The sequence below is a fragment of the Cherax quadricarinatus genome, chromosome 10, assembly GCF_038502225.1.
Source record: "Cherax quadricarinatus isolate ZL_2023a chromosome 10, ASM3850222v1, whole genome shotgun sequence".
Classification (NCBI taxonomy): Eukaryota; Metazoa; Arthropoda; class Malacostraca; order Decapoda; family Parastacidae; genus Cherax; species Cherax quadricarinatus.
Window position 1 is genome coordinate 27,518,970 of NC_091301.1, and position 12,345 is coordinate 27,531,314.

The following is a 12,345-nucleotide window of genomic DNA, read 5'->3' on the forward strand; positions in this document are numbered from 1 at the left end:
CAATGAGGTGACTTGAAAGACTGAAGGCTAATTTTCAAATTTTAAAACTGATGCTTGAACTGACATTGGGCAAGTAAGTTTAGGCGTGGTAAGGGATGTTTAAGCTATATTATATACAACACTACTACATATTCCACAATATGATCTTATTTTTTATTCATAAGATACGACAATCAAGAATTACCAGAAGCAATATGGCTGATACACTTAAACATTCTTAAATTTATTTGCATATGATAAGAGAAAGTCTGAAATAAAAGGGAAACCAACACCATGCCTGAGTCAATACAGCACTTTGTTACATGAAGGGTTACAGTATGAACTAACATTGTATTCAGTGTGAGAATTAAGGAACACAGCAAGGAGTGTGGCAACAGGTGAAGGAAGGTTCCCCAGAGGAAACCTCACAAGAAGTCCTACTACGTGGAAGCCTTCGAGTAAAGCCTTCGAGGTACACTCACTAAATGTGGAAGTCAAAGAAAATCAAAAGGACGTAAAATATAATAAAAATGCAGCCAATAAAAATCAGTGAGCTGGATGCAATCCAGGAAGGTAAACTGTGTGGTATATGAAGAAAAACAAAATACAGTTCATACATATCAACACAAAAGACGCATTTTGCTGACAGTCGGTGGTGTGGCCTCGCTTCTTATTGGAGGAAACTAGCCGATAATAAATAAAAAATATTTGGATTTTTAATCATTAAATTTTAAGTTTAAGTTGCCTCGATCTTAAAAGATGAGATAGTTAAATATAAAATGCCAAATTCGTTACTCAAAAAAATTTTTGTGTGCGCCTGAGTTTCACACAACTACAAAGCAACAGATCCATAAATATTCTCATGTTAAATGTTCCCTTTAACTGAAAATTAGAACACAGAGGATATATGTACACCGAGAGGTGTATTTGTGCTTATCTGGTGGTGAATAGGCTACATGCAGCCTTATACATAACTATAGTATAGTTGATAGGCTATCTCCCCCATTAAACCGACCAGCCTAAAACATATTTTACTGCAAAATCTCTGTGAAGGTTTCGTGAAATTTTGCCCTCTACATTTTCTTGTAATCTTAAAAATCAGTAATTGTTTAAATTTTCAGCCCAGAGGAACATGTTGCTAATGAATATTTAAGAATCCAAATGAAATGGTCAGCGTCTGCAAAGAGCGTCTGTAGTACTCAGACGGAGGTCAGGGTGTCACCGCTCAGTTAAAATGCGGGTATGCGCAGGCGGCGGTCATGATGTAAGATGAAGTCTTCAGGAAGTAAGGAGGAATCAAGAAGGAAGTGGAAAAGAAAACATGGAACAGGAGAGAAGCAGGAACGGAATGATGGAAAGTGAAATACAAGAACAGAGATAACAGCAAGACAGGTAAGAATCAGAATAACTATGTGGGATACAGAAACATGAAAAAAATGTGTAAGTATATGGAAGAACAATAAAATTGAATTAAGAAAGTATAAATATTGAAATCTGATTAACCTCAATGATAACTGATTTTTTTTTTTTCTGATGTGAAAAACCTCAATACGAAATGAGTATTCAAGTTTGTCACCATGACTTGTTGGAGACTCCGTGGAGTGTACCTGGGTGACTGTTGTCTTCCCAACACACTACAGAGAGACTCCTGGAGTGTGGCAAGATGACTCTTGTCTTCCCAACATACTGCAGGAAGACTTGCTTTCCCAACACTGCAGGGAGACTCGTAGTGTGGCAGGGTGACTGTTGCCTTCCCAACACACTGCAGGGAGACTTGTAGTGTGTTGCTGTCTCCCCAACACTGCAGGGAGACTCGTGGAGTATGATTTCTGTCTTCCAGCACACTGCAGAAACCACGAACCCAGCATTTGCTCTAATTTAAATAGCTAGGATAGTTCCTTACACGTTCAAATTTCAAATGTGGATGGTCCAGGATTTAGAGCTTTTTCACGAATAAAATTAAATGAAAAAGTGTAGTAGATAGGGCGAAGGGAAAGAGAAAGAGACAGAAAATGTAAGAAGGACGGGGGATGGGGATGTAGTAGAGATAACAGAGCAAGGCTACACCAATGCCTGGAGGGTTGAAGCAACAAAGAGGATAAGCAGTAGGATAGGAACGCTGGCTTGAACAGGGATAATCTTACCCCTCCTTCCCACTGAGGGTTTCACTACGCAGCACAGAACGTAAACAAACAATGCTGTATATCTAAGGATTACATATGTAAAGAAAATAACGGCAATTATTTTTATATATATACATAATATCACAACAGAATAATTTAATAAAAATCTATATAAATTATTCTAAGAATCTTATCAAAAGGAAATTTAAAGCATTTTATCCAGTTTTAACTTGGTAAATTGGTAAAAAAAATAAAGTAGAATTATAACGTTCGACAGCCATGAATGTATAATATATTAATTTATTTGTTTACCATATATTCAGTAAGTTTTGAAAAAAAAATTAAATTGAAGCTTATAGATTTCTGCAATAAAAATAAATCAATATAAATATAATTGAAGAAAATTATACAAAAGTCGGTGTTGGTATTATTTATTGGTGCTTTTAATTAAGCTAAATAAGATCTTAAAAATTATTTATGCATTTAAGAAGCGCAGAATCCATGGTTGTCGAAAGCAGTGTTATGCTACAAATAAAAGGAAGAATGTCTTGGAAGCAAACATGGGCAGCTAGAACCTTGAATGAAGGTTCTCCAGGTACTCGTGAGGCATCATTTAAATTATTTAAGACATATACTCTAATTTTTTCAGTTATTGTTTGAACTCGGATGAGTTATCCCTCAGCCCATATACAGTGAGTTTGTTCAGTGTATATGCCACTTGTTCACTATCTTGACTGAGGGTGTGCAGGTGGCATGACCTCTTAACAACCATTACATAATCGACAAACTTTATAACCAGATATACCGAGGGTTGTCTTTTTTTTCAGTGTACATGCAATGAGAAATTGCTTTAATGCCCATTTAGGCATTAAAGTATTCTTTAATTGTAATAATATTTAGCATGGAGCCTTAATTACCCTCGTGTAGGCGATATTTCAATGGATTCAATTTGGACAGATTTAGGTTGAGAAAGGATTAAGGAAAGTACTTGTTTGGCAAGAGAGATGTAACTGAATGGAACAAGATCTCAGACAGTATCACTACAGCGAGAACGATGGGTAGCTTTAAACACAGGCTGGAGGGGACCATGAGTAGGTGTTGAGGGGTGTGATCTGGACCTGCCTAGCATGGGTCATTAGATCTACTGCAGCCATTATTCTCAAGTGTGTATAATGAAGGTAACTAAGAAACTAACCAACTTTTCTGTCAGTATATACATGTGCAACAGTTGGGTATCTTTATCGACGAAACGTTTCGCCTACACAGCAGACTTCTTTAGGCAGTTACAAAGGGAACAGTAGTAATGTATTCAAGATGATGCAATAAGTCCGTCAACCTTAGAGAAAAAAGATACCCAACTGTTGCACACGTGTCTTAATCATCAACTTGTATACGATGTTACTGATGGTATACAATACCGACAAGTTGATGCAGCACCTGGGTATAATTATATGCTGGAAACAAATTTAAATCATGTTAAGCGCTAAATCCATCTGGGTCACTCAGCGCAAGACGTGATGGAGGCTTGATCCTCCGTCTGCTGAGCGCCAGACAGATGCGCTTCCTATTTGTACTCGCCTGCTAGAACTAAAAAAATAATGATCTTTAAGTAGATGCGGAAAATGAAGATACTCAGGTCTTGCACATGTGTCTCATTCATATACGGTACACACCGAGGGGGGAGGGTATATACACTCAATTTATATTAGGAATTAAAGTATTCTCGATCGCTGGTGTAGAGGTGAGACGCCGCTTTAGTGACCCTCGTGTAGCTCATACATACATACATACATACATACATACATACATACATACATACATACATACATACATACATACATACATACATACATACATACATACATACATACGCTTAAACCAAACAAACCAATTATCAAATTCTTTTTAAGTGTGACAATGCTGACTTGGCTAATGTCCTTGAAGCTAACAGCCATTAAGCTAAATAAGAAATGAGATAGGTATTAAATCTCGCACAGGATAAGTATCTGCCAATCTTCCTCGTTGTAAAGGAGTATATATATGTATATATATACTATACCGAGAGTTTTTAATTGTCATGAATATAGACATTGAGTTTACATTAATCCTTAACTCTGTTTGGGATAAAAAAAATATACTTGATGGCATTTAGAGTGATTGGAGCTTAATTTGAACGCTACTTTTTGTGGAATATATATATATATAAGAGCATAATATATATGAAGAAACACTGCAGTAGGCCTATTAGCCCACTACAGACATGTCCAACTCACACTCACTCACACCCACTTATACACCCCTCTAACCTGTATTTAAAACTACCCAGTTTTTGCCTCAATTGAATATACAGGTTAAGAACTGTTATCCTGCATCACTTCATTTCAACACCATGCCTTAAGCTATACTAAAACCCTAGGATATGACCCACAGCAGTCATCTAACACCCAGGTACCTACTTACTGCTAAGTGAACAGGGGAAGCAAATGCAAGGAAACATGCCCAACGTTTCAACTCGTGCCGGGGATCACACAACGGACCCTAGGTGTGTGAGCCGAGGGCTCTACCAACTTGAATCTGTTACTGAGGGTCCTGCCTTTTTAAGATATTTTCATTGTTATTTATATCCACTTTAGTCCTGTTTTCCAGTTGCACACTCCTCTCAAGGGAGGCTCCTTGACGCTGGTGACGGGCTCTTCATCTGGGGAATTGGATCTGTGCTCAGGTTCCCTGAATTGAGCCTGAATACCTTCCACCCCCCACATGCGCTGTATAATCCTATGGGTTTATCGTTCCCCCTACAATTATAATTATAATCTAGGAAGTGTCTTCAGTCTATCTTCGTAGAAAAGGTTTCTGACATATATAGGATGAACTTCGTCATCCTTCTCTGTATATTTTCAAACGTATTTATGTTCATTCTGTAACATGAAGAACAGAAGTGACCAGCAAAATCTAAATGAGGCTTCACTAAACATAAAATTGAAGTTTAACCTTAGAACTTCTTGATATGAAGCCAAGAATCCTATCTTTATCGGGAACACTTGTGCACTCTCTTGGCTTTAAATTCCTGCTAATCAGGACTTCTAAATCTTTTTTCGCATTCAATTTTATTAAGATCTTTAATATTTAGCATATAAATAACATAATTAAGTTCTTTCCCTATGATTAGAACCTTACATTTTTCTGCATTAAGCTGCATCTGCCACTTCGATTGTCCGCAACAGAATGTATCTGATGGTTTATATGTCATCGCCAAACTTAAGTCATTATTCAATCCCTCATCTGTCTATGTACTAGATTGTAAACACCTTTATCACATACGAAATGCGTGATAAAGGAATGAAAGGAAAAGTTGGTAAATGGATCTATAACTTCCTGACAAACAGAACACAAAGAGTAATAGTAAACCCAGGCAGCTACAGTGAAAAGCTGTTCCACAAGGCACAGTACTCGCTCCCATCCTATTCCTCATCCTTATATTTGACATAAACAAAGATGTAAGCCATAGCTCCGTGTCTTCCTTTGCGGATGAAACCCGAATTACCATGACAGTGTCCTCCATCGAAGACACCGCGAGACTCCAAGCGGACATCAACCAAATCTTCATATGGGCTATTAAAAACAAAATGAAGTTCAATGAAGAAAAATTTCAACTACTCAGATATGGAAAACTTGAGGAAATTAAAACTATATCAGGGTATACAACAAATACTAACAATACAATAGAGCGAAAAAGTAATGTGAAGGACCTGGGACTGATAATGTCAGGGACCCAAGACTGTTCAACTGCCTCCTTGTATACATAATGGGGAATACCAATAGACCCCTGGCTGTCTTCAAGAATGCACTGGACAGGTACCTAAAGTCAGTACCTGACCAGCCGGGCTGGGGTTCGTACGTCAGTTTGCGTGCGGCCAGCAATAACAGCCTGGGTGATCAGACCCTGATCCACCATGAGGCCTGGTCTCAGACCGGGCCTCGAGGGCGTTAACTCCCGAAACCCTCTCCAAGCATACCCAATGCCGATCCCAGTGGCGCACCACTTGTAACGGGTTCCTATTCTTATTTCTCCCCATGTATGCGCACACACTGTTGCCTATCAGTCAGTCGTAAGTCGACCCAGGGAATAATTTCTACACCATGTACCACTACTTTCTTCATTAGTTTCTTGTGTGGGATTATCAAAGGCTTTACTAAAGGTCATATGTACAATATCGCATTCTTTATCTTAATCTATCGCCTTGAATACCTTCATGAAAAGATTAGTTATCTTTATTAGTACAATCGTAAGGCAAGAATGCCACTTTGTAAAACCTCGTAGGGATTCGTTAATTAAATTATATCTTTCAAATTGGCTTTGAATCGCATCAGCAGTAAGTGATTACATAAACTCTCTCACAGTTGATATTAGCCTGATTGGTCTATACAGATCATCCCCGACTTACGTCTGAGTTCCGTTCCGACCGACCGGTCGGATCTCGAAATGGACGGATGTGGGAATTACGTTAGCATGACGTGTAGAAGTCGTGTAGCTGTACAACATTCTTTTAACCGGATAAACTTCTCTCATGATTATCTCATTTTTTTATCAACCTGCTTTATTACTTAAGGTTTCATTACTAACAAACTCATGTTCCTTACTTGTAGGTCTTACTCAGGATTCATAAATAAAAATGTTGTGTGGAATGTAGCCTAAGCTGAGGCCTGTCAGATTTCGTTACTCATTATTTCAGCACTTTCTTTTACCTTCTTAGGTCTTTTCTTAATTTTAACAAAAAACAGTACAGTAAGGATATTTATATACATGTATTTTTTTTATTTTCTGTGTTATCATTTCAAAAATATTTTTCTAATTTAGTGGGTTTTTTTCGGTGGTACGTGAGGATGGACGTAAGTTGAGTAAGTCAGAAGTCGGGGAGGATCTGTACTTCGAAGCTAAGAACTTATCTCCCACCTTGTAAATGTTTATCACATTTGCCATTTTCCGCTTACGTATCTGCAACAGCGCAAGAAAGTGTTGAAGAGACCAGTTAATGAATTGCGAAGTTCCTCTTTACATTTCTTTTAAACCCTTCAAAAGTCTCGTCAGGGCCTGATAACTTGTTTAACTACGTACTTTAAAGAAGTCCTTTGCATTGGTCTTCCATTCTCTTACAACCTTTTTCCATATTAACTTATGCCTTTCCTTATTCCTGTTTTTTTAATTCTCTCTCAAATTGAATATATTGGTCAGTAAAGTGCCCGTCTCCTTTTTTGCTTTATTTTTTTTACCTGTCTATTGTTCATCCATTTACGATCATTAATAATTTATTTAATTTCTCTATTAGGAATATATACAGGTTGGCCAGCTTGCTCGATGGTCTGGAAACAATCATACTGACGACCATCACCATCTTTTTCATACCTCCCTCATGATAATCCCTGGTCAGGTTACCCCAGTCTGCACTATTCAGGTATAATCCATCAGACTTATATAATATGCAGCGTTAAGATTGGGGACCTTGTCCATTCACGAGTTATCTGTCAACACTTTCCATGTAGTAATGTCTGAGGATCTCACTTTCAAGGATCACAACAGTGCCACGATCACAAGTGCAAAGAAAATGATAGGATGGATAATGAGAACGTTCAAAACGAGATATGCCAAGCCAATGATGATCCTTTTCAAATCACTTGTTCTCTCTAGGCTGGAATACTGCTGTACATTAACATCTCCATTCAAAGCAGGTGAAATCGCAGATCTAGAGAGTGTACAGAGATCCTTTACTGCACGTATAAGTTCTGTCAAGCACCTTAACTACTGGGAACACTTGGAAGCACTTGACTTGTACTCGTTGGAACGCAGGAGGGAGAGATATATCATAATCTACATTTGGAAAATCTTGGAAGGAATGTCAGCATAGTTGCTGATCCCTGTATTCCCTGTATTATATAGCATAGCATATTAGTATCATCCATGTGCTTTAGATACGAGATCCCTTGTAGGCCTGTGGCTTTGTGTGACGTCACGGGATGCACATGTGTAGGCTCATACCTCTGCCCCGCTCTCACTCGGCGGCAGACCATTCAGCAGTCAGGCAAGGCAGCGGGCTCCATCCCTCATCATCTCAGTCTGACAATATAAGTTACCATCCAACAAGTGTGTCTACCTTCAACCTACGATATCTCCATTTAAGAACCCTTACGATAGGAATGGTACCAAATCTGCACACAGAAATCACTCCCTACGAAAGTAAAAGACTGGGCAGGCGATGCAAAATGCCCCCAATAAAAAGTAGGGGCGCCATTGGTACACTAAGGGAAAACACCATAAGTGTCCGGGGCCCAAGACTGTTCAACAGCCTCCCATCAAGCATTAGGGGAATTGCCAATAAACCCCTGGCTGCCTTCAAGAGAGAGATGGACAGATACCTAAGGTCAGTGCCGGATCAGCCGGGCTGTGGCTCGTATGTTGGACTGCGTGCGGCCAGTAGTAACAGCCTAGTTGATCAGGCCGTGATCCATCGGGAGGCCTGGTCATGGACCGGGCCGCTGGGGCGTTGATCCCCGGAATAACCTCCAGGTAACCAGATGTACGCCATGACAGGTACCTTCCATGTACGTCATGACAGATACCTTCCATGTACGTCATGACAGATACCTTCCACGTACGTCATGACAGATACCTTCCATGTACGTCATTACAGATACCTTCCATGTACGTCATGACAGATACCTTCCATGTACGTCATGACAGATACCTTCCATGTACGTCATGACAGATACCTTCCACGTACGTCATGACAGATACCTTCCATGTACGTCATTACAGATACCTTCCATGTACGTCATGACAGATACCTTCCATGTACGTCATGACAGATACCTTCCATGTACGTCATGACAGATACCTTCCACGTACGTCATGACAGATACCTTCCATGTACGTCATGACAGATACCTTCCATGTACGTCATGACAGATACCTTCCATGTACGTCATTACAGATACCTTCCATGTACGTCATGACAGATACCTTCCATGTACGTCATGACAGATACCTTCTATGTATGTCATGACAGATACCTTCATGTACGTCATGACAGATACCTTCCATGTACGTCATGACAGATACCTTCCATGTACGTCATGACAGATACCTTCCATGTACGTCATTACAGATACATCCATGTACGTCATGACAGATACCTTCCATGTACGTCATGACAGATACCTTCTATGTACGTCATGACAGATACCTTCCATGTACGTCATGACAGATACCTTCCATGTACGTCATGACAGATACCTTCTATGTACGTCATGACAGATACCTTCCATGTACGTCATGACAGATACCTTCCATGTACGTCATGACAGATACCTTCTATGTACGTCATGACAGATACCTTCTATGTACGTCATGACAGATACCTTCCATGTACGTCATGACAGATACCTTCCATGTACGTCATGACAGATACCTTCTATGTACGTCATGACAGATACCTTCTATGTACGTCATGACAGATACCTTCAATGTACGTCATGACAGATACCTTCTATGTACGTCATGACAGATACCTTCTATGTACGTCATGACAGATACCTTCCATGTACGTCATGACAGATACCTTCCATGTACGTCATGACAGATACCTTCTATGTACGTCGTGACAGATACCTTCCATGTACGTCATGACAGATACCTTCCATGTACGTCATGACAGATACCTTCCATGTACGTCATGACAGATACCTTCTATGTACGTCATGACAGATACCTTCCATGTACGTCATGACAGATACCTTCCATGTACGTCATGACAGATACCTTCCATGTACGTCATGACAGATACCTTATATGTACGTCATGACAGATACCTTCTATGTACGTCATGACAGATACCTTCCATGTACGTCATGACAGATACCTTCCATGTACGTCATGACAGATACCTTCCATGTACGTCACGACAGATACCTTCATGTACGTCATGACAGATACCTTCCATGTACGTCATGACAGATACATCCATGTACGTCATGACAGATACCTTCCATGTACGTCATGACAGATACATCCATGTACGTCATGACAGATACCTTCCATGTACGTCATGACAGATACCTTCATGTACGTCATGATAGATACCTTCCATGTACGTCATGACAGATACATCCATGTACGTCATGACAGATACCTTCCATGTACGTCATGACAGATACATCCATGTACGTCATGACAGATACATCCATGTACGTCATGACAGATACCTTCCATGTACGTCATGACAGATACATCCATGTACGTCATGACAGATACCTTCCATGTACGTCATGACAGATACCTTCCATGTACGTCATGACAGATACCTTCCATGTACGTCATGACAGATACCTTCCATGTACGTCATGACAGATACCTTCCATGTACGTCATGACAGATACCTTCCATGTACGTCATGACAGATACCTTCCATGTACGTCATGACAGATACCTTCCATGTACGTCATGACAGATACCTTCCATGTACGTCATGACAGATACCTTCCATGTACGTCATGACAGATACCTTCCATGTACGTCACGACAGACACCTTCCCACAAGTTTTCGTGATTATTATGTATCAACAAATGTAGCTTGATGAGTGCTGTGATGAAGCCTAGCACTAAGTTTTTTTTTTCTTTTGGCTTGGGTCGTTTCGTGAATGCGAACTCCCAGTTATATCAAATAAAACAAAATTGCTTTTAAATTTAGTTACAAACATATTTTGAGTTTGTGTAAAAAGAGATTTCTTGTCAATACGTTTTTGTTAGAGAATTGAGGTTAACACCGCACTGACCTTTTCACTGACGTCACCCAATATTTGTATTAGCCGGAGGAGGTGACGAATAGACCCTGGGATGGAGTTGGTCTGCTTCTAAACACCTTAATTTTAAAAATGGTTATAGTTATAATCTTAATTTTTAAAGAGGTGGACTAGTAAACTATCGTAAGGCTTCGGTCATCTGACGGAAGCCTTGCGATGGCCGAGGCCTTATGAGGTCATATGATGACCGAGGTGGGTCTTGACGTGGGTCTTAAGACCCATGTCAGGAAACGCTTGTCCCGTTTCTTGACATATCTTACTTAACCTAACCTTCTAAACACCACTGAAACTGATTTTCATCTCGATTGTCATTAAGATATGATTGTGTTTCCCTCTGTTACTGGATATGGTTACTTTGCCGATTTAATGGTCAAATGTGGAATATGTAAAGTAAAAGGACACAAGTGCAACTAATGTGACATTTATTGTGGCAACGTTTCGCTCTCCAGGAGCGAAAACGTTGCCACAATAAATGTCACATTAGTTGCACTTGTGTCCTTTTACTTTACACATTGTCGGTAATTCTACCAACTTTATTACAAATGTGGAATACTTGAACTGGCAAAGGCTGAGTTCCCGTCTTGTTAAGCTGGGATGTTAAATTAGGAAAGTGTTAATAATTACTAGTTGCCGTAATGCTGTTCATAAAAAATAATAATTTAAAATTTTAATAGTGATAGTTTTTTTTTAAATTTAATTAAAATATGTTGTGTGTGTTTATTTATAAATATACCTTCAGGCTTCTTTTAAAACAAACACTCTTAACACTTTGGTAACGTTATTAAAACTAAGCGATTTGTGATCTCTTTCTAAAAGCGCTTCATTATCTTTAAGATCATTTGTAAGAGAATTCTTTTTTGCCAGGATCAAGTCAATCCGGTTGCTTCCTCTAGTTAGTTTTGACACAGTCTATATGAAAAAAAGGAGTCTTGTACTACTTTTAGAATTTCACTAGACTCTGGATTTCTTGTCAAATTGCCACAAGTAATTTGGCTGAGGTTAAGATATCCTCTTAAAACTACATTTTCATATCAAGATGCCTTCGCACTTTCGCCCCACAGAAGTTTACCATTGTCAAGGTTTGGGAGATTAGCTTTTCATGACCTTCGAGAAACTGCAGCCAAAGAGATTCCGTGTCTGTCCCTTCCATCTATATCGTTTCTGATACAAGTTTAAATTATCTCTAATATACATAGCAACTCCGCCTCCATTCCTATTTACTATCATTGTAGAATAATTTACACCACCATATGTAGCACGTCACAGGAACGTCCCTATTTTTCAGACTGAACCAGGACTCAGTTATTGCAATAATATGTATATTTCCTCCACATTAAACTGGTTTTAGTTTGTCTATTTTATTTCTTGCGCTCCGGATATTTGTATAGTA

The 12,345-nt window shown here is 39.2% G+C and overlaps 1 protein-coding gene across 2 annotated transcripts in view; it reads right to left on the reverse strand.

Annotated features, from left to right (window-relative positions):
* The window catches only part of LOC128687796 (uncharacterized), a 300,033-nt gene that overhangs the window by 205,666 nt on the left and 82,022 nt on the right, over positions 1 to 12,345 (reverse strand). The window lies entirely within an intron of this gene.